Here is a 24,436-nt window from a genome sequence, read left to right on the forward strand (position 1 = left end):
TTCGTTTCACCTGCTTTCGCTAGTTTTTTTTCAACTATTCATTCTTCGTATTCGATCGAGTTTTCTCTAACTTTGAAGCGATAATTGAACTGTTACAATTCTTTTAATCCGTTGGCTGATAAATTGTTGTGATGCTGAATAGGAACTTTGAAATAATTAAAAATCTGGTAGAATTTTTCGACTTCACTCTACGATAAATAATTTCATTCCGAAGACCATTTTCGAAAAATTGACGGAAACACTTTTCTCTATCATGCAAGCGTAGTTAAAAATTTAATTTTAGAACATTGTACCGATATTGATCGTGATCGACAAATATCAATACTGAATTGACAGGTGAAAAAAGTGGACGTCTGTTCGCGTGATACTGCAGAAAATATCCTTTTGAATAAAATGAGACATCGTAGAACAAAATCGAACGATTTAACTTCTCAAATTTTTAAACTGGTGTTTGACACGATATGAAAGAAAAAATCTATAGTTATCAATAAGCTTGTTTTTATGATTCCGGTGCCTTCTTTCCCGTTATTTTCAACAATTTCTTCGTAGCTTACCAATTTACCAATTATATTGACATTGATAAGTAATCAAAGCGAGACTGTTCCGGTAATGAAATTTATAAAACGCACCGATTCTTGAGCAGACTGTACGAGCCGACATCCTGAAATCCATTGAGATGAGAAAAAAAAGCTTCCCTGTGACCGATTGAAGTTCGCCATCTTTCTTCGGCAACCCGGAACCCGTTGATCGAGGAAACGTGATAAGTGAATCCGTTTTATTTGTCCAACCGCATACCTCGAGTCCTTCTTATCGTATCTCGCCGACGGGGAAAAGAGGCGAAGGAATCGAAGAAATAAAGAAGTATTCATTCCGACGGAGCGTTTCGGCTCGGATAAGCGAAGAGAGGCGAAACGCGTTTGTATGTAAGGGTGAAACGCGGAAGCCGGCCCGGAATGCAACCCCTGCAACCGAACCTTGGAGCTTTAGTCTCCGACTGATAACAAATAGAGGGGGAGCTATTTATTCCCTTCGCTTTCCTTCCCTTCCCGTCCTGGCGTACTCAAATCCAAAACCAGAGCCACCCTGCACCCGGCTTAACCGCAAGCCTCTCACGGCGCTTCGCACCCGTTTCTATTCCAGAATTTTATTGCCCCCGATGAACGCTCGCGCTCCCATTCCCGCATACAAAACGAACTTTTCAATATCTCCACGCCAATTCGTATCTCCAGTTGTCCGTCAATTTCTTCCGGATCTGTACATTGTACAATTTCCTTCAGAAAATTGCCACGGAGAACTCATGAGTCGAAAATATTTCAGACCAATCACCCTCAAGCTTTTTGCTCTGCGTTAAAAATTTTCAATCAGCAGACTTTGGAAGCATTGTTTTACTTCGGTGGAGCTTATTAATACAGGCACGTGTTGGGGAGTTTTTTTTTTCTTGAAATAATTCAGGTCAAAATCAACTTCTACAACTTCAACAGATTTTTAGAATAATACATTGATACCAATTCAATCATTTTCAAGTTCCGTTTAAAAAAATGCGTCGAATTTCGCTGAAAGTTTTCTGCCGTCGGTTTATTCTTCTGTTGAAGAACTCTCGAAATTTTCAATTGAAGAGCTTTGAAAGAAAAATTTCCACTTTGCAGGCTTGTGGTCGTGCATTCTTCACTTTCCCACGTCGATTCTATGCTGTGTTATTATTTGTGTTTCTTTTTTTTTTCATGTTTTACAACGACCACCGAGGCCGAAGCTTTCTGAAGAAATATATTATGTGGCATTCACAGTGTGGCACGGAAGGCCTGCGAAGGAAAAAGACACATAGAAAAACATAAAGGAAATTTGTAACTTCTTTGGCTCCACTGGGGAATGTCACGGATGCAGAATCCTCACCTTTGGGAAATCCCTCCGAATTCTGAGACAAGAGCAAAAAGTTGCTCCTTTCCTTCAAGTATCTGTATATGTCATACTACCTACATCGCACATATCTCTCTACAAATTGAAGCATTAGCCTCGTGAAGAATGTAAATATGATCGAGAATTCGTCGAGATTGAAAAAAATGGTACTCTTTCGTTCAATCGTTGTAAAATTCAAATTTATACACCGAATGGCCCTATTGGTACAAGATCACGTGGCACAAATAAATTACAAATTACCGAATGCTCATTCAATTAGTAATAAATTGGTCAATGAACGGGTCTTGCTCTGAACGTTGTTCAATTTCTATTAGACGCTTCTGGTTTCATCAATCCATTAGTGAGTAATGATATCCAACCACGTGCCGGCGATTATAATTCATGAAGATGAATGATGACACCATTTCTCAACTCTCAACTCTGCTGACTGCCATCGATTTAAACTTTCCGTACAACCAGCTTCCCGCCTGTCTTTCCATTAACTAGACGCGTACCTTATACGTACATATTGGCTTAGGGTGTTTCAGAAAAAAATAATTAACGATTTTTCACCATGGGACCCCCTAAAACGTTCGTGTTGGTTGAAAGAAAGATTCTGTCAATCACTGACACAACGATATATCAACCGCGAAATTTATTCTCCTAAATTGATAGTTTATATGAAATTATTAATATTTTATGAGATTGAATTAATAATGAAACAGTTGTCAGATACACATCTCAAAACGTCAAATGGAGACTTAATGTTACAAGTGTGGGTCTTCTTTGTGACGTAAATTGATATTACGATTGATGTAAGAAACATAAAAAAAAATGTTTGTTTGCGATTCTTCATGAATTTAAATAATTGTGATCTTACGCATAAATCGTAAAACGCTTGTATTAGGACAGAATCTTTATTGAAACCTGAACAATGAACTTTTTAGGGGGTACAAAATCGCTAATTATTTTTTTCTGAAACACGCTACTTGCTATATACATCGTTTACCCCGACATTCCAGGTTTGAGTTAGGCACAAATTTAACGCATCAGAATTTTACACAAACAGTAGATTTATGTCAATGTATTCGTAGATTACTTTTCCATTACAATGACTTTTATTTTGACCCAATCCAGCTAAACATGGTGATAATTTTTAAAGTTACCACTTCTTTTTACTATGTGGCTGTTTCATAGTTCACTTGAATTCTCACCTCCAGAAGTCGCGAAGGAAATTCATGAAATTGTTGGAATTGAATTATATCCTCGTTTAAAAGCCGAGTGTACGTGAGTATGAATTCTTTTTCTTTAGTACAAGTATAAAGTACATCAGAGAGGTGTTTAAGAACATCTCAGCGTCGAGATCGTCGAGAGAGTCGAATGTTTTTTCCAAAAAAACTTCAATCCATGATTACACTCACGCGTATGTCTCGACCCAAAGAGTAAACATTATCGAGTGAATAAAATCAAGTCAACTAACACGTAGGTCGATAATAAGTAATCGATAGGTAAAAACCAGTGAGGAAATTTTATGAAAAAATCACATCTGCAGAGATCTGAAATTGATCCACTGAAAAACGATATTCGTAAAGTTCAGGAAAATTTCAGGAAAACTTACGACCACGAGGGAGGGGAACGTGATGAGTAGCGGGTAAAATAAGGGAAGATGATAGAAGGTAGGAGGCACGGAATGGGGCAACATGTAAGAACCCTAATTCACCGATGCACCTAGCCACGAAACCCCTTTGACAAAGAACGCGTTGAAGCTCTCTCGTCTTTTGATTTATTGAAAAAGCTCGGACGGTTCTGAAGCAGCGAGGGTGCAATGGGCCAGAGAAAATGGGATCCCCCATAGATTGGAGAAAAGCATGGTTGGATGGAAGGACGTGACGGAATGCGACGAAGCCCAAGAGACGACGAAGGGCAGAAAAAAGTTTCGGCGAATTCCCCGGGCCCGCAAGATGAAAATTTCGCGAATACCACTCGCTCTCGCTGAGATACGGGATACGGAACATAAAATAAGCGCACGGCGATACTGCGGTGAGAAAAATTCCTCTTCATGTTACAGTTGTTATAAAAGTATGGTAAAATGCCGAGTATCGTTACAACAACGGTTTGAATATTGTTGGAAATGAAAGAAAATGTGGCGAAAGTAACTATTCTGTGTGCTTACAACAGTCAATGGCTACATTTTCTGGTTACGTTGCGAAGTTGTTGAGATTGCTATATTTCTTTAGTTTTGTAAGTAAATATTGTACAAGTGACAATAATCGATCGAAAAAGATATTACAATATACCACAGATTTTATGATTAGAACTGTAAAACTGATTTTCATTTCTTACTGTAAAAAAAATTATGTAAAAAATGGAAACAGTTGAGGAATTCCTTGAGGTTCTTCCTGTGAAATTTTTTTTCGCAAAAGGGGGAACTGCTGGCTCAGTTTGCGCAGCGCGTCGTTATAACAACCTGCGGACTCACGTCTGTCACATTTATCAGACAAATATCGGCGCGGAAGGCTGGATGATAAAGCAGGTACCTGAATTTCCCCCGGCATCGTGTAACGACCCGCTATACTACAAGCTACATTTTATTCAAAGACCGACCTCCGCCTGAACGTCGGAACTCTGCGTCTGCGCTCCGCTACGTCTAACAATAAGGGGTGGTTCTTCCTGGATCCCTTTATTCGGCAATTTCCGAGGGTTTTCCAATTCGTCCAGATTATAGAAATTCGCATTTCATTCGGATAGCCTCACCCCACGTATCACGCAATGGCAAGTTTACGCAAAGCAGAAATTATACGGATAAACAATCGATCTTTTGAATTGATTTTTCACGATTTCGATCTTACATGCTTAGAATAAACTTATGTAAACATTTTGCAATTTCACCGTTCTGATACAGTGTAGAAAAATTCTCTAGGACCGTTTTGACGCTTGAACAAAAATGTTGGCAAGTAATGCAGTGTATTGTGCGGATATTATTATACGTATTTTGAAATGCTATTGCTACATTTCATCCAACGCACTTTTATTTTCTCACCATTACAGCATCTTTAATGTGACTTTATCTAGCTCGCCAATAATTACTGTTTCAACTTTACCGATTTACGGATGGATTCACGGTAGACCGATTCGTTGTAGTCGCTTTTGAAATGAAATGAAACGTTTCTCCAAAACCTGAGTAAAAATCTAACTTCCCTGACTCAGAAAGTGCTTCTTGTAGGTTCCTTACGGTACGTTCGTGTAAGTTTTCTGGTTATTATTGCAAATGGTATAAAAAATAAATCACGACACCCTGTATAAGCGAATAGGAGCATTGGGCGTCTATCGCGTTGCGTTGGTTCGGACAAATGGGGTGTTCAAAGACGAGCTCGCTGCCAGGCAGACAGGCAGGTGTGTAGAAGTGTGAAAATGCAAAGTGATTCGGATCAAAGGAGTCGTGCAGCATGTACAACGCCACTGCGGAATACGTACTTATTTTTCAAAGCGAATTGACCGATGGGTTGAAAAGCGGTAATACGCCTCCACTTCACTCACCCTGTCTCGATTTAAATATTGGATGCAGCACTCGAGGCATTTTATCTATTATGCAACGTATAATAAATAGGATTTTTTTCCAAAACGCTATAATTTGCTTCATGCGCATTATTTGCTTCAAGTTCGTAAATGAATAATTTTCGTATCACGGCAGCTATAAAACGATTTCAACGTTGTGTTTTACTCGGGTGCAACAGTTGATAAATTATCTCGGAAAAATTACAATGTTGCAAATAAAAGAAACTGTTGTGCAAACTATTTCTCATATTCTGAACAGTAATTTTAAGATTATTTTTGAATTCCGCAAAAACCCGTAATTTTGACGAATTTTGTTTAAATCGAACCATCGTTTTAGTCATGTTTATTACAGATGCGAAACGCGTGTTTTCTGGAAAACCTTTCAAAGCACTGGGCCATGGGTCGTTGAAAGTTACATAATTCCGAAGTTACGAAGTGCGTGTAGGAAATTGAATTTCAAACTTTTATGTCACCCTCAAAGCACTTTTCATTCGCATACACGCGTACATTATACTTCGCCATGTGAGTACGGGGACGGTCTGCTGAACGTGACTAAAACCGAGTCACTGACCGGCTGCTCCCCGTTCCAACGCTTTGCAATATATTGTCAATTGTATCCGTTTCCATATACGAGAACCGTTCCTCCACCCTTTCCGAGGCAATATGCTTTCCAAGCGAGCCTGTATTATGGTGCATTCGAAGCCAGTTGATAGCCGATAGTTTTCCAAAATCCGATGTAATCCATAAAGTTGAAACTTCGTTATTGTACTTTTGAAGCGATCTTCGTAGCTCAAGAATACGATAATATGTTAAATGAATTATACGCAATGTACGAGTGTCTCGTAATAAAATTGATAAAGAGTATCGATTTCTGGCCAACCCAACCTCATTAAAACAACAACAGAAGCTGACGCATTCTAAGAAAATTCCCCCGTTGCTGTTCATCCATTTTCTCCTAACTTTTACGTCTATGTCTACAACTCGGTTGTCACGTATTCGAGGGGAGGGTTTGAGGTGAGGAAGTAATGGATAGGTAGCTACTAGCGGCGTTACTGAGCCGCAGATAATTCTCGGGTAGGAAGGGTGTGTCCAGCTGCCTGTCTTGGCTTCGTTTTTCCTCCGCCAGGAGTTTCACTTTCAAATATCTTGGATGCTTGCAAAGGAGATCCACGTCGATCCCATAAGAAGGCTAATAAAAAAAAAATTATATTCCTGCACGTTGCTTATGAGTTGAGGGAAATCTAATGGAATCGGTGAATCCATCCGGTGGTCCGTACAGGAGGTCGCTCGATTTAGCCCACATATTGTTGGCAATCCGTTTATAGTGAAGTAGATGTGCAACACTGTGCAGTTTCAGGCTCTGATGCTTCTTTTTACGAGTGCTGCAAGTATCTATAACGCTTTCTGCACTTATTCAATTGATTTCTGCACTTGTTCAATAATTAGTATCTTCGGTTATTTTTATGAAAATGCAGTATTGAATTTCCAACGTACAAATAAAATAAGAAATTTATTTGACAAGTCTTCTGCAGTCTACGTGGAAGGAAAATTAAGATTCTCGTTACTCCGCAACGGTACAAATTAAATGAGTTGTAAATCATTGATTCATTATGTGAACTTTTCATGCAAAACTCAAGACATATGACAGTCTTGGTAACAAAGTACACAAATTTCGAATATAATAACCAAAATTAAAATTTTTATTCAATGTTCAGTTCATGTTAAGTTTACCTTGTTAAATTTTTTTGGTATTGAGGAGTTTCACATCCTTTCGTTGTTGGCCAAAATGTGTTATACTAATGTTATGTTAATGCATTCTGTTAGATTTATTTTCGAAGAAATTAAAATAGTGCGAATCACCAGTTAATCAGAATAATTCATGCAACATTCTTAAGACCATTTTACACTCATTCACATAAGCTTCTGCAAAATTAATTTTTTATTTTTAAATTTTGTACATCTCGTTTGAGAAGCTGCAAAATAAAAAAAAAAAAATGGGTGCATGTACTTATGTACGCGCGTGAGAAGTTATACTTCTTTGGCATCATTAAATAATAAATATTCAACATTGATAATTTAATAATATTTAGTATTAATTATATTAAACAATGATATTTTAATTTATATCAATAAATAATACATACGGATAACTAACCTCAATTATATTGGAGCACTTGAAAAAGTATTTTAGCACAATTTTTTCACTAATATTCACAAATAGTAAATAATATTAATCCAAATATTCAATTTAAATCACTACTGAATAATTGCCACATATATAATTCGCACTTGTATGAAAATAAAACACGTGTTGTGACTGTAAAAACTAAAACCATGTGGATAAATATTTAGCTTTGTTTCGAGACTTAATGAATTCGGTTGAGTGGGCAACTTCATCCTGTTAATTTTGTGTTACAGTGATGCGCGCGCATCTTGAAATTTCATTCTCATCAGTTTTTCATAACGCGCCTAAAGAAGTATAACTTCAAAAGTAAAATATTGCGCATAATAAACAGCCGCAGAATGTTTACATGTATAGATCGCGGAAAACCTCATTATCTGATATCTCTTTTTTCCTTGTTCTTAACCAGATCGCCTTGCCCTTGCGATAGGTAGAATAAATGGGTTTGCAGTAACGGTCTGGTGACGTCAGGAGGTAGTAGGGACTGATTGTGAGCTAACTGCGCTTAGTTCAATTAATCGTCACCAGGCGACTTTCGAGCCCATAATTTCTCGCTTTAAAAGTAAGACCTCGATCATGCCTAGTCCTGAACGATTCACATATCGAATTACTCTGGTTTCTCTTCAACATACGAATAAATCTTTCGCCTTTTACTAAAGATTTCCGTGGAGAGGAACGACTTGATGAGTCTATAACTCGAATTTTTTTGCGTCCCCGTGAAAACTGGGACTATAAATTACGGTAAACAGAATTACAAACTTGATCGGGGCATGAAGTCCAATTGGGCCATATTTGCAGAATTGACTATTATAATTCCGCTCTGAGAAGCGGAAAATGTTGCTACATTGATTCAACGTCAAGGTTCTTGATTAGTTGATTTCGAAATAAAATCAAATTGCTTCCGACTATTTTTAGTTTCGTTCAAATTAGCTGAATATGAACCACTAAAAATCTAGAATTATTAAATTCAAATAGTCAAATGTAATAACACTGCAGATTACTTGGATAAAATTTCAACAAAATTTATCTCTCAGTATTTTTCTGCATTGTTTGAGTAATCTGTCAACTCATTCTGTCGTTATTCCCGAAAATATCACAGCTAATGGACTGCAGTTCTCAAACACAAGTGCTCGCATATTATGACATAGGCACGTATATCTACCATCGTAATACTCCACTGACCGTGAATGAACCTATTCGTAAGCATGACGCAATCTCACAACTTTACGGGCCATATACTCCACGTAGGTATCTTCGATCGGTAAGTAGGATGCCGGATGACAGAAACGCGGCACGGCAATCGTTGTTGGCACCACGGTAAGGCAGCCGACTCACTCAGGCTACAATGCTACTGCCTGCCACTAGAGGCTGAGTGCAGCTTTTGTCTCTCGCAACAAATATATGGCCTCGATACATATATCAACCTGCCTAGCTGCGACAATAGGTACTCTGGTTTCCCTTCAATATACGAATAAATCTTTCGCCTTTTACTAAAGATTTCCGTGGAGGGGAACAACTTGATGAGTCTATAAGACTAATTTTTGATAGACCCTGGCATACGCTAGGGCAGCAATACATTTGAAACACAATACTCAACTGCTTGACTGATTACTGTAAAGGATTGCTTCACGAGCTTTCACCGAACCACGTGTACGAACTATCTCTACAACGCGTACAGATTACCTATGATCACATGTAATTTGGCACACCCTAATGGCGATGATTACCACTGAGAAATCGACATGAAGTCGGGCGGTATTCAAAGTTATTCGTGAATGCACTCATTGTGTTATATTAAATCATATTTGCATTGTGGCTAAACAGAAAATAATAAAACCCAAGAAGCACCACCGATAGATTCTTCTCAATCTGCACATTGTAGAGACCATGACCTGGCGTGATCTAGAGTGATATGTCAATTACGAAAAAAAATGATGACTCTTGATTGCAATTTCTCTGGAACAAGGAAATCGAATACTGTTCGATAAATTGCAAATTAAGAATATTTTCGATCGATGTAAATATTTACTTCTGCCCTAGGATAGATTCTTGTGAATCTTACATCTCTAAAGGTCACCCCCACCGTTGAATGCTCGAGATTGTGTGATAAGACATTCCGAAATGAAAGTCGTGTTCGCAATAATGATTACTGAGCTGCTAGCGAGTGATGTTGGGTATATTCGTGTTGAAGGTAAGTAGGCGTAACTGCTGCCCCACCCAGAGTAGAAGCAATCTATCGCCACTCCAGCGAGGTATAAAGGATTCCAGCGAGGTATAAAGGATTCCGCCGAGCGCAATCGAAGGAAAATGATTGTTGATTTTACCAATCCGTCAACAAGAACGATGCTCAAGCTCCGAGTCGACTCAGCCTCCAGGCGGTTCGTAGGTAAGCAAAAGCAATTTCGCAACGAAAAACAACATTTTCGCAATGCAAATTATAAGGAAAATAGCCTGAATGGCAAACAAGGCAAATCTGACGAGATTCTGAAGTGCGGGATATTTTTTGAGTTTTTATTATAGGTATACTAATCACTCAGTTCACTTGAGGATACTTCCAATTACAGGAAATCCCCTTGAATTTATCTACTTTCGTGAAAATGGGTGGATCGCGTTTTATGCCACGAAACTTTCTAGCTGGGTTTTATAACCGACTGTGCAAAGTTTTCAACGCAAACCGTTGGGGTTTTCATAAGTCTTCACTGTCGAATTGATCTTCGAAGTACGACAGGGAACAAATAATTCCGAAGCCTGACACGAAAACTTAAAATCATAATTACGATAAATTCCTTCAACCTTCAGAGGGCCAGCATTTTTCCCTTGAAATTCGATATTTCATAAAAGTATGATTTATGTGTATAAATAGTCAACACGTCCGGTGGAGTTTCCGAGTTATTAGCTGACTCCTAAAAGAGCCAGGTCGCCAATCTAAAGATTACTATAATTGGAAACAGCATGAGCAAGAGATTTATCGTACGTAGAATTATATAAATTCCTATCTAGCTCATCCTCGAGGCCTCCGTGGCGCAATTGGCTAGCGCGTTCGGCTGTTAACCGAAAGGTTGGTGGTTCGAGCCCACCCGGGGGCGTTTATTTTTGAAAAATCAAGCACACCGGTAAATGACGGCGACGAGCTTTATTCCAACTACCTGCAAATTCGAGTGCACGGTAAGTTTCATTTTTTGTTCGGTCGTTTTTTCCTTTTCGTAAATATGCCTGCTAGATTGCGATACAATAGCCTATGGACGGATTGGTATGAAGCGTACGCTCGCATGATGCATGACAGAAAAGTATCTCTCTCTTATAACGAATTTAAATTTGTCAAATCTTGATCGCCTGGTTTCAAAAGTCTCCTTGATCGTGCGAATGCAATATAAAAAGAAAGACAAAAAATTAATTCGCCCAACGTGGGGCTCGAACCCACGACCCTGAGATTAAGAGTCTCATGCTCTACCGACTGAGCTAGCCGGGCTATTAACGTACATGTAATAAAATTTAGTATAACTTGTATGATTCAAGATTATTTGAGATGTATTCAATGTAACGTTCTGTGGAAAAATTCATCAAATAATGAAATATTCGAATCAATATTCAAAAAGTAAAGATTAGGTATATTGATTAGTTTTTAAATACCCCTAGTAATTGTTGCAAAAATAATCTTAAAACGGTAAATTAAATGAGGAAAATTTAGTTGTTCAAGGATTGTTCTGCTTCCTCGAACTCAGAACTGTGTTATTTGTAGAATTTGAAGGCATCAAGCGTCATTTTGATTATCAAAGTACATAGGCATTCCTTGCACTAAATTTTCACAATGTTAAAATTTTTTCGAACGAGGGATAAATTTATCAATTACAACCCCTGATGAACTAAAAATTTTTGGAAAAATTCGTCTTCCGATTAGAGAATTTATAGAGAATCCATTCCATATTCATTAAAAAATTGCACGATAATCTAATTACTTCAAAATTATTGATAATGGAGATTTTTTAATGCCAACACGTGCTTTTAAACATTCGTTTCCTCACTGAGACGACACAGTTTCAGTTAAATTGAACTTCTTTGTCTTTACAATGAGTTATAGCTTCTGAACCTTCAATTGACCACTGTTTTTAATTGGAAACTTTCGATATTTAGACTGTACAATTGATATATCCGTAAACAGATTTAATAAAAAGGATATGGAAAAATCGATGAAATTTTCGAGAACGAGACGACTGCTTGACACGTTGAGGTCCGTGACTTGCAGATCGTTGCAATGTAAACAAATGATGTAATGGTAAAACTAATCAGCCAATGAAATGAGGTTAAAATTGTTAAAGTATGGTACGACGCATTTTCTAATTCGGAAGAATGACAAAAAAGACAAGAACCAAATTCGACGAGGATGGGATTCGAACCCACGCGTGCAGAGCACATTGGATTAGCAGTCCAACGCCTTAACCTCTCGGCCACCTCGTCTTGTCGAACAATGATATCTCAAAATGGCCGCCGTACTTTAGATTCATTTTTATTACACATCAATCAGCAAATGAAATGATAATTGAAAATGTGAGAGCGTGATATGGGAGCGCGGTTGGAAATCCGAATTCGATAAGTTCCGAAAGGACAAAATGACGAAAGGGCATAAAAAATCAAGTTCCAAAAGTGAGAAAGTGAGAAAATTAAAAAATTTTAAACATCGAAATTCTGAATGGTCGAAAATTTTCAGTTCTTTAAATTTCTAGCTTGGTGAAATTTCACTACTTTGATCTTTGTTTATTTTGAATTTTTGATATTTTTACGTTCGGAATCCTGGTCATACCGATTTTCGGTTTTTCTGATTTTTTACGCCCATTCGTTGAGTGAACTTCTCTGTGTGAGTATATCTTGATATTCCGAATTTTACTCTATCGAAACTGTCTTTTTCGGAATTTTGCTCTATCGAAAGTTTACTTTTCGGAACTTCCCTCCATCGTAACTTGAATTTTTGGAACTTTGAGCCGTCGCGTTTCCGACTATTCGAAACATTCTTGTTGCGTAAAAGTTTGATTTCTTTACGTCAAGTTTGACCAATAAATAATTCGAAATCAGGGGTCTTCGAAACTTCAACCCCGCCCCATGACATGATGTATTTTCAATTTGGAAGAATGATAAAGCAATAAAAAAGAATTCGACGAGGATGGGATTCGAACCCATGCGTGCAGAGCACATTGGATTAGCAGTCCAACGCCTTAACCTCTCGGCCACCTCGTCTTCTTATCCAATGACATCTCAAAATGGCCGCCGTACTTTCGATTCACTCTCTTTATCACCTTTAGCTCAAAAACATCGATTACTCATAATATCAACATTAAACCGTGTTTGCCCGCCGGGTAAATATTTGGAAATGAGAATTCAATATCGCCGTCGTTTTTCACTTCGTCGACTCGTCGATCATGCATAAAAAATATCGGATCTGCCATTTCCACTTGTTTTCCTTTTGTTTATAATCCATTCCAGTGATTCAAAGTATACATTCATACATCAATGGCTCTGGCAGTAAATATTGCAGTGATTTCTAAGGCGATTGTGTTATGATGGCTGTAAGGCCGATATGATTAGTAGCAGGAACCGGTAGTAATTCGGTAAAATTGCATGTCATAACTGAAGAATTGGTATCCTAACGACATCATTGCGTGTGGAATGGCTTTTCAGTCTTTTATTCTTGAGAATATGTTAGCGGTTCGCAGCGAAGAAATAGCTATTCAGACCTCGGTACGTAGAGTTTCCAAATATCAATCTAACACGACCTTGCAACATTCTGTAAGAAAATTTCGTGATGTAAATCATTCAGAATTTAAATCACATTATAATTTATAATACGTGTTGTAAGGCTCCATAATTGCATTTTTATAATCAGGTATATCTACTCAGACATGGCCACTTGAATCTACAAAGATGCAATTGATACATGAAACAGTCGAACATTCCATTTGTTTAAGAAATATCAATACTGATGCTGACAGGCACACTTGTAATGACATTTCAGTCGAACAAAATTACAGGCTATATCAGTTAAAGTTGTTTTCAATAAAATTAAAGCTGGTTGATTTCAGACCTAGTTCTAAAACCACTGCTATGATTTTTCTATTTCAAAATATATGAGTCTGGCCTGTGAACTCTACGCATCTTCAATTTTGTGGGTTCTCACTCAAGCTTGAAAACCGTAAAAAATTGGTAGGTCATTTTTCATCGAGTGTATTTTTCAATCATCAAATAGAACAACCGCGTTGTGGTATTATGTGAAATTTTGTATTATTTAAATGGCCAATTCAATATTGCCATTTGCTGGTTATAAGCTACGTATATCGGCGCAGTGTCGTCAAATTATATTCAACAGTGCCAACAAGACAGAAAAAAAGTATTTCAGTCACATTGAATGGAATAATCTTCTGAATAAAAGAAATCGTCGTAGAGTAAAAAATCGAAAGAATCTAGTAGATTTTTCATCATTTCGAAGTGATTCGAAATATAACACTGATATTCAAAATTTTTATAATTCCAATACTTTTTATTTTTTTGCTGACGTAAAAAATGTTGTAGCTGAAGAATACATTAATTTGACGAATGCTCAATGTGCGGATTTTTCAGCCATTTTACGCATATTCATTGCCAGTCCCTGCAATAATATCCGAATTGCTGTTTATACTACTTGGAAATTTGTTCAATTCAACGGTTCACCGCTCAACTATCGACAATCGTACACAAACTAGAATGTACAGTATAGATTGGTTGAAACGCGGTTGCAACAGCTGGTGATTTTTCTGTTACGCCCTTGATAAGAACATATGTTTGCATAGCGATAAGCTTAAGTAGCGGCAATGGTACTTGAGTGTAGTGCATGTCTGCATGTATAAACACTGCAGTTGTAACGTGCAGTGTGCATGTGTAGGTTAAAAAACTCGTTCTCAATCACTGGCATCAAACGTTATACACATGTCAAGGATGCTAACGAGGCTGAAACAGCTGTGTAAACACGACGATATTTGCAATACCTTTTTCCCCAATCTTTCTAGATTTCTCATGCAAATTTCACTGTTATCTGATAAAGTATGTGGCGGCACTTACTCGCTCTCTTTATAGTTTTGCATACTACAAATTTAATAAAGTATAATTAACATGCCGAGAGTATAATTTTTTCGTAACATAATGCGTTTATTATCTCACGAAACTCATTTAAATTCCTCGCTGATGGTTATAGCTATTGGATATAAAATTTTTTTTTCTTCATAGATCTGGTTTTCGATTAGGCAATTAGTATTCCCATAACGCAAATTGTTTAACGTGCGTACAAACTGTAACGATTTTAGGTTGTTCTGAAATCTACGAGATGAAATCAAATAAATAGGCAAAGCAGGAAATCAAACGTTACGCCAAATGGTCTGTACACCGATAACCTAAATTGTTGTTCCGATCATTTTTTTTTGGTTTCAAACGACATTTCTCTCCTCATATTTGGCGAATTCAACATAATGCTGCTTACGCTACAGTTCTCGAAATCACGTCTGCTGGTGGATACGTTCACACCTGTCATTTCAGGTTCTTCAGGAGGTCAGGAAACTGAAGCGTCAGCGTTACAAGCTCTTCAACTGTCTCGTCCTTTTCCTTTTTGCCGCTCTTCGGTGCAACACGTGCCCCGAATACCATCGATCTCATCTTCGTATGGACCCGACTTTGAATCAGGGATCAACGGGCTGTCTGCTCCTCTTTTTCGTCGAATGACATGTCTCGTTGCTTGACCAGTTGCGTCAGTGGATTTCGTAATTTTTTGCTTTCTCAGCTTGTCCGTCTTTGTGAAATTGTTGCTTAGGAAACTTCAGTCGCTTTAGAATCAATGAATTATTGTAGGAAGTCGTTGATGATCCGCGGTCTTCCAAGATTCGGAGTTTTGGAATTTCTTACTTGCGAAAGGGTGAAACCCACAAGCTTTATATCCGATTGAGATTTTGGCACTAACTATATTGGTTGTTCGACTTGTAAAATCGACGTTTCAACACCGGGGGAAAAGATAAAAGTTGACACTGCTGTTTTATAGTACAAATAAGAAACATCTACGACTCTTTCGGAAGGTTCATTGCGTCACTTCGTTACACGATACTTACGCGCAGGTTAAAAATAAAGCCTTGACATCTGACAGTATTTACAGAAGTGGGAAAAGTGTAATAAGCTCTCGTTGGCCTAGTTGATGAAAGAAAAACAGCAGCAGCAGATTCGTCTTGGGTTGCATAACGCGTTTCAACGGCATGCAAAATGGACCGGATAAGTTTTATACCGCACGATAAAAATTCACGGCAGGAGAAACCGACAGCCAAATGACTTAGATTGACGCTAATTGTTCTTCATTAGTTTCGCGTTCGAATATCGATTAAGCGCACTGCTACATCAACTTCTCATCATTAGATCTTGAACAAACTTATATGATACTTAAGATTCCGAGACGATGGCTTTAGCCAAGCTATGATGAATTCCTAGTGCGCAAGTGTGAATGATAGATATACATTAGAGTGGCTCATTTGGAAACTTTTTTTTTTTAAAGTGCTGATCAAAAAGTTTGTGACTAATATTGAAAAAAACAAATTATCCTAAAACCTGGAGGAGGTAGAAAAATATTTATAGATCACTACCAATTATTGAAATATTTTTTACATATTTTTATATGTACACCTTACAGACTTGTATACATATATTAGTTTATTTTTTTCGTATCGAGGTCCGATTAATCATCCACCAAGCAACATCAAACTGCGCCCAACAATTCCGCAGTTGGCTGTTCGCGTCTTTTATCCGAAAGATTAATCGTCTCGAAGAAATTTGGACAACAGTTTTTCTTACCGAAAGCGGAGTATCACATCACCTTAATGTCCCTTTTTCGTTTTCGTTACTGATTTTGATGAACAGTGATTAATCGGTCCATGATACGAAAAAAATTAACTAATATAAGTATATATATATATATATAATACAAGTCCGTAAGGTGTACACATAAAAATAAATAAAATAATATTTCAAAATTGGTAGCGACCTATAAATATTTTCCTACCTCCTCCAGGTTTTACGACATCGTTTTTCAACATTTTTCGCAAATTTTTCTAGTAGCACCTTACGAAAAAAAAAGTAAAAAAATGAGCCATCCTGATATACATATAATCCACTCAGTGTGGGTTTGCCAAACGTAATTTTCATCTGTGACCATCCATTACATTACATCGAGGACAGTCATGGAAAGACCAAAAAACGAATCGGACCCACAGCGCAAAGATCCAGAAATCCTAGCAAGAAGACTAAAATGGGATTGGGCGGAAAATCCTCCGGTTCGTACGGGTCTGGAAATGGAGTTTCCAAATAGTAGCTCGACCCTTGAAAGGTCCTCATTGTTCGGGGTAAATTCGACGTTGATGAGATAGCGGGTACCTGAGTAATTATTTGAGCCCGATGCTTCAGTCGCCGCAGGCATAGCTTGGCTTAATCGAATTTAGGTCTACTGTCTACCAATTTTCGACGATAAACGGTGGCGCATAGTCGTGGAACTTTGAGCGCTACGTTTGCTCGACTAGGTACGAACAGTTCGCGATGTGAAAGCAATAGCGAAGTGAAGTGATTTCGGCCACTGAGAAAAATTCAATTTTTCATAGTCACCCGAAAATTGTGGCAAAATGCGTGTCGATACAACAACGATGTGAATGTTGTTAGAATTTGGTGCGACGATGGATTGTCAATGCTACATTTTCTGGTTGATGAAAGGTTGAACTTTTTGGTTGATTGATGACATTGTTTCAATTTAACGAAGCCTTAGCATGAATTTCTTGTCGAATCAAAATTGAATTGTCGGAATAGCTTATCCGAGAAAGTATAAAACGAGTGTGCATTACCAAAAAGAACAGTGACACATGATAGATTTTACGGTTGCAGCTATAAAATTGATTTTCATTTTTTATATGGAACCTTATTATTCGGTGAACGTAAAAAATGAAAATATTTAAGAACTCTAGGGTAACTGTAACCAGAAATTTCTCTCCATGTTTCAGTGTGCAATGAGACTTTGAAAGGCTATTCAAAAAGCAATCGGCCTTCGATCATTCCGCAGAAACGAACCGTTTGTTGCGTGAAAAATTGGTTATCAGAAATCGATTCGGTTGTTGACGCCACTGTTTCACGAGGGTCGTAATCACGGGATTATTTCTTCACTGGTACAATGGCGTAGCGGATGACTTGCGCCATATAAGCTGTATAAGCCAGAGCTTCCACTTCGGAAACTTCGAGATTAAATTCTGCAATTCTACCAGAAACGCGATGCCGGGACCTTCGCTGTTTCTTCTGTTTTCCTGCATTTTCATTCTTGCTGGAGCTGTCCTCTTCAGTAAGCTGAGATACTTCAACGGTCTTTTTATCCTCGAGCTTTATAAAGTCGCAAACATTTATTCCGCAAATATTCATGCGGATGAATCGTTTCGGTTTGAATTTTATAGATTGAAAAAAAATGATCAAATCATTCGCCCAATCGTCGCCCGTATTTCACCTAAAAATATTCGCTTCAAGAATGGTGTAATATGCATACTACCGAAAGTTAACTTACGAAGCAATGTAAGATTGACGGTAAAGAAAGCTTGAGTAATCTTCTTAAAACAGTTTACGAAGTTTTCTCGTCCAGGTGGAATGCGACGGGTGGCTATAGCTGTGAGGATTAGTGAAAATAATGAAACGAAACTTGCATAAGCCGCTTTTCGTATTGCGAAACTTTCACGAGTGCGAAACAGGATTGCGCTTAAAGTGCGTTAATACTTGACAGCGAAAATTTCGGTGTGCGATTCACCTTTTCACGCACACTAGTGCATAATCTCTTCATCACTTTCATCCGAAGCCAATAAGTCCTCAAGACAAGAGAAGGACGATCGTTGTCAATTACCGTCTTTTGACGCACCCCTATCTTTTTTATCAATCGACTCTTTTCCGTCAAATTTCATCCCATTAACGCCCAACTCTCGAACGAACTTCCGTAACTGACTTGCATCTAGAGAAAAAAGAAAAAAGAGAAATATCGTGGTGTTGTAAACTTCTTCTCCTTGTTTCCCACGAAATCAAAGTCCCGTGAAAATGATTCTCTAAAATCGCTGTACTTCAAACGCATCGTCTTGCTTTCTTTCTTTTTCTTTCTGACGATTCTTGCGACGCCCGCGTAATTCGTGACGATGTCGCTCACTTGGCACGCCTTTGAGATTTTTTCATGATCTTAAACGAATACAAAGGCCAGCATTGAAGAGAAGGATGAGAAATATTTTCTCCAAAGTTATAAGCTAACTGAACGTGCCAAAGAAAAAATTTCATACTACTTGTGAGAGGATAAAGTTAGCCATAAAAACTTCGTAATTGCGTCGAGTCCGTCATTGTTAAGATTCTCGTAATTCCTCTGAGTTGCTGTTCAGAAGTTGGTTTAATGCTCATCCTTTAATCTGGATGAACTCTATTTTCCACCACAAAGCATCGAAATTACTTCACCGCCATCTTGAGATACGGATGATATTTCGTTTCACCATTATTCGGCATACTTTATTTTCCCAACGTACAATTTTCATCCAAATTTCGAACCAATCACCTGAATTTAGCTTCAAACCGTAAAATTGTCAATTCCTTCATCTTTCGAGGCAAAAATATGTGCGGGAAAGTGCCGAACTGTGGGTTTAATAAGGAACCAGGTATACTGCCTGAGGGGTTGATTTCTCGAGGTATCGCTGAACGGATGTAGTAAAAGTGTAATAAGCAAGTCATGCCAAGCCCATGCATTAGCCGAGTCACGTCAACTCTGTATAATCCATAAGCCAGCGCATTCCAGGATCAATTGATATGGTTTGCTTCTGTTTTTTATTCTTGGTGCTTCAATATCATTTCAGTTATCATTTTTCATCTTCCGATGCGTTGGATGATGTAACATTATACGTGACACAATTATAATTATTATAATGTATAATGTTATATTAACAGGCGCATCAGAAGATGAAAAATATATCATATATTTCATGATATATGTATAATGAAAATTACTTTTTTAGAATCTTGAAATCATAGGATCTCATTAATTTTTACATCATGTAATGTTTCAGGTTTCATCAAAACGTTTTTTAAAATTCCTATGAAATCGTTTGAAGTATGACGATTTTCCTATAGAAAAATTCGAACTTTCCATCAATTATTTTTCTTCTTCGTTTTAAAAATTCATTCGTCTTCGAAATTGCAACGATTACAGCAAGAGATGATAAAACCGGCTCTATTGACATAAAATTCAAGCTGCAAGGGATAAGGGTACGAAAGAATGATTCGACGAAAGATTTCTTTATGAAGTAACGTTTCTACGAAAGCCGGACTTCCCGATTTTCAATTTTAGAACAGACACATTTGCTAAATTTCTCAGTAAATCACTCATAACAGCATTGTATTATGCAAAATCTTTAAATACGTATCGCTTGAAATCCAATACAGCAGTAAAGGCACACGTGTATTACAATCTGACTTTCTTCAATCTTTTCCTCGCACGCAAAAAGCACACCGTCAAGTTTTGACGAGTTGACTTGCAGACAGCCGCTCGTCAGGGGTACGTGTATTCAATTCTCGCGCATAGTTAGTAAGTCTGCACACTTGCAAACATGAGGCACCGAAGCAAGCTTCCCTTCCTCTACAGGACAAAGTCCTATACACACCAGCAGCCTGCAATGTTGTGTTCCTTCCAAGCCAACCAGGTTGGAGTAGGACGTGAATCGGTGTGTAATAGGCACATCCAAGCACTATCGACCCTTGGCCCAGCAGTCTGTTCTTCTTCTCCTCCTCTTTAAGAAGCTTGGATTCATCGCTATACGAACATCTCGAAGAAAGATGGCGCGCCCAGATTAGCGGAGTCGGTGTTGAGGGTGGTTTGCTACTTTAGGAAGCTTTCAACCTCGCCAAGTTCACGCTGCGTATTCCTAGTATCGCAATGTTTTATATCGCAATAATTAGTTTCAGCCAATCGCTCGTTACTTTTTTCCATACCCCTGCATTAATTAACCACTCAGAGACGGAGTAATTTAAATATGCAAGCCTGAAGTATCGTCGGGTCTGTCTATGGATAGCGGGAAACTTCGTTAGAAATCGACCGATGAACGAAGCCCTCGAAAAGATGCTCGGTCGTTAAGGTCAGGCTGAAATTCAATTGTGTCCAGACCAAATCTAATCCGAGAAGAAACAAGGAACCAGAATTGATGTGTCGCGTAAGAAGTTTGCCACAGGAAATCAGGAACAGGTTTCTCTATTGCGTAGAAAAATTTTTGTTTGTTGTTATTCGTCAATGTTCGTAAATAACAGCGCGAAAATTGAGCACGAAGGATTCGATTTTCTGTCCTGAGGTGAAGAAGTTTGAGACTCTTCTACCAGCTGTGTAGTGAAAAGCTTGACTGATGTCAACGCCTGTCTCAAAACTTTCCATATCGACGCGGTATTCGAAAAATATCGGTTTTCAAAGTTCAAAAACACGGCACTCAAGAGTATGCGGGAAAAACTTTTTCCGTGACGGATGCAAAAAGTGTCCGCGAACTTGTTCGCAATACGGATGATAAAAGGTTTCTGTAAGTCAAAAGTTGCAATGAAATGACCGAAAAAATGCGCGAAAAATTGAGTGCATAAATAATCTGTGTATCTTTGATTCACGTCGAAGCGTCGTCGAGAAGGGTTCAAGAGATATGATATATTAGACACTACGCTATCGATTAATATTCCCCAACGATTTGCCGATTGATAAATTTTCATATCAGTAAATTTATTGCAGAAAAATCACCACGGTAAAGTCGCACCAAATTATACCTTGATTGGGGTTAATTGAGTTTTCGAGTATTACGTTATCGTCTTTTGCACAGCTTTTGGCTTATCGTTCTCCGAGTCGGTTAAAGTTCCTTTTGGTAAAAGAAAGAAAGAAGATAAGTTGGAAAGTAGAGTGACCGTAATAACTACAGTGGAATTTTACTTTTCCAGTAATGCATTTTGTCAATTTATCAAACATGTGAATATTTAGCTACCCTTCACGAGACAATTGGTATTGCCCAGCTAGTGTACTGCGTATAGTTTCGCCCTCAGATTTTATCAAATATTAAAAATTCAATAAGCGAAGAGAAAAATAAAATTAACGAAAGTATGAAATCACGATCATTTGGCCAAGGCAAGATGGCGCGTGCATGGCAATCGGCTGATCGTTTCCACTGAATCACGCGTATCCAAAGGTACGGAAAACGTCGTGCGTGCTGTGAGACATTAATTACGTTACGCCGTGCGAAAGCTGAGTAAAAAATGAAATGAAAAACAACTTTTATAATAAACGCCATACGGCGTTTTTTAATATTATCGACGTATTACTCGGACAACAAGCGCATATTACAACGATGCGTAAAAAGAGAAGGAAGTTCAAAGAGCCGAAGGGCAGGATGAAGCTCAGGATCCTTTCTCATCGACTCGGAGGAGCCGCTGTTTTATCAAGTCAGCGAAGCGATACGGAGGAAGGATCGATGGCACCGAGAGGCGGAACAGCCGTCCGCAGCCATGCGGGACTCAATATTCATGCCTCTTCTTGTAATTGTATCTGCTGACGGTTAAATAACCGGTTCAAACCTCCTTCCTATGATCCCGATTTATGTGGGAATCCGTGCTGAAGCTCGCAAGGATTCGGTTTCACTGCGGATGAATTATGTCGTAACGAGGTGACAACGCCACTGGCTTTTCGATCTCGAACCGTTTTACCGGACCCTTAAAACTTTCGTATTGTAATTACCGAGTAGCCTAAAGGTGGACTTAATTGAAGAAATCTGTTCCCACGCGTGACTCAGTTCAGAATCTGTTATACATACGCTACAATTGATTTCGAAATTAGAGGGAAAAATATCTTGCAAGTGATCCAAAGTTTTCACCTCGTTTCTTTTTATAGGGTCGGTAAATTGGTTCTACGGTTCGAAAGATTAACGCAATGCTTTTATTCTTTTACGGACTTTTATTGCCAGTGCACCGGAATTTACCATGTGATAAATACTTGTCATTTCGTCCTGAATAAAGCTTGCGAACAATCTCGATCAGCCTTAATCGAATGTATTAAATAATTTAGATATCGCGAATCAAGAAAATTTAGCGATTTTTAGATTTAGAATCTGAACATCTATTGTAATGCATAAAGTCGAAGTATGAATTATTTAAACAGTCACTTGACAGTCGAAAGTAATTTGTTCCGTCAAGTGAAATCACAAATGGACTTATTCGAAGAAATTTCAAGATCCAAATAAATCCAATTGTATAATTACACTTTACCCAAGTAAATAGAATTTCGCGTTTACAATCGTTTCTTCTTTGCTTCACCAATTCGAATTCAACTTCTCACGTTGCACTAAAATCCCTCCATTAGATTTTTTTTCGTTACTAGCTATGCCAAAAGCGTGACGAGAATGATCATTATTTAGCAACTTATATATGGTACAAAGCTTGTTTATTTCTAACAGTAGCCGACGAAACTCTGATAAAAGCTCATTGTCATGTATCGGATGTGTGTTTGCTGCGTTCAATTTGAATTGTCCCAACGAGGCATAAAAATCGATATATATACCTCTGTAAATAAATGATATCCTTATAGGATTGAGAATTAATCGATGATCGGGCACAGCTCATTAATCGGAGTCAATTATTACACTCAACGTTTTTCACGTATACCTAAGTTGTTTCTGAACTCACAATCAGTTTGGGTTGGGCTACAATCCATTATACCCATGCAACTAGCAGACCACATAGCTGATCAGGTTTTCGAGCCGAAGGATCAAGCGGGCGCCAAGACTGTCAATCGATCAAAATTGCTTTCACCTCTCAACGGGATTCAATGCGAGTCCTGTTTAGCATTAATACAGATAACAAATTTAGATAAAGTGGTTTACGTATCGGACGCGGTTATAAACATCGTAACGATCTTTAATCGAACCAATTACTCGCACTTGCGATACAAATTTATGAATACGAGCGAAGCAGCTCTTTATTTATGTAATCCATTCTATGCTCGGGTTCACGAATATTTTACTTGAAATGTATTCTAGGTTCTTGAAGAAAGACTTTTTCTTTTTTTCGGTCTTCAACATATGCACAGCGATATCGCCTCGATCAATTGATTTATTACTGAAATTTATTCTCACTTCACGAAGCTGTGCTTTAGTCATTTCGACGATACGATCTTCGATGCGATTAATTTAGGCGTACAGGGCAATGTTGATCGAAAGTTTCTCGGTGCCAATCTGACGAATCAATGGATCGAATTAGGTGTCTGCAAGCTGTTTTTACACGTAGCACAAATTGCGTAAAATATGATCGTATAGTGTTTAATAACTTCGTAAGTTATCGAGATTCGAAAGAACGTCCGTAAAAGTCACGAGCACGCTGTAATTAATCTTTGATATGAACTGTTTAAACGTGAAAAAAATACATTTAAAACGATCTTGGCAGGCAGGCTTAAATTCAGTTGCGTTCATTTTCCCTTCTATTTTGTAACATATTCCGTTTGGTTTAAGGCTATTCATAGATATTCACGGAAGTTGAATAAATACTAATACCGAACGTAAATATTACTTGTCTACGAGTGACAGCGATACAAAAACATGTGAAAATAAAAGTCGAGAAATCGTTGAAAAGGATCCTTGAGTTGATTAAAATCGAATAAAAATTCTTAGACAAAACGTATGTCGATTGAATAAAATTGCGTTTAGGAAGTAGCTTTTACTTTATGCTCAGAAATTAAAGGGCGTTCAAAAGGCG

General features: G+C 38.0%; 1 protein-coding gene and 6 non-coding genes across 7 annotated transcripts in view; 3 read left to right on the forward strand and 4 right to left on the reverse strand.

The window, feature by feature from the left end:
* Positions 1 to 24,436, reverse strand: part of LOC124216101 (uncharacterized) — a 138,286-nt gene that overhangs the window by 100,181 nt on the left and 13,669 nt on the right. The gene's annotated exons all lie outside the window — the stretch shown is intronic.
* Positions 8,238 to 8,360, forward strand: LOC124218336 (U5 spliceosomal RNA). Its single transcript, XR_006883037.1, has one exon. It is a non-coding gene; the product is annotated as a U5 spliceosomal RNA (small nuclear RNA).
* Positions 9,075 to 9,198, forward strand: LOC124218337 (U5 spliceosomal RNA). Its single transcript, XR_006883038.1, has one exon. It is a non-coding gene; the product is annotated as a U5 spliceosomal RNA (small nuclear RNA).
* On the forward strand, positions 10,643 to 10,716 carry TRNAN-GUU (transfer RNA asparagine (anticodon GUU)). The gene has a single exon. It is a non-coding gene; the product is annotated as a tRNA-Asn (tRNA).
* TRNAK-CUU (transfer RNA lysine (anticodon CUU)) lies at positions 11,027 to 11,099 on the reverse strand. Its single transcript has one exon. It is a non-coding gene; the product is annotated as a tRNA-Lys (tRNA).
* Positions 12,004 to 12,085, reverse strand: TRNAS-GCU (transfer RNA serine (anticodon GCU)). The gene has a single exon. It is a non-coding gene; the product is annotated as a tRNA-Ser (tRNA).
* TRNAS-GCU (transfer RNA serine (anticodon GCU)) lies at positions 12,778 to 12,859 on the reverse strand. The gene has a single exon. It is a non-coding gene; the product is annotated as a tRNA-Ser (tRNA).

This window comes from Neodiprion pinetum, chromosome 4 (genome assembly GCF_021155775.2).
Source record: "Neodiprion pinetum isolate iyNeoPine1 chromosome 4, iyNeoPine1.2, whole genome shotgun sequence".
In the NCBI taxonomy this organism is placed as follows: domain Eukaryota; kingdom Metazoa; phylum Arthropoda; class Insecta; order Hymenoptera; family Diprionidae; genus Neodiprion; species Neodiprion pinetum.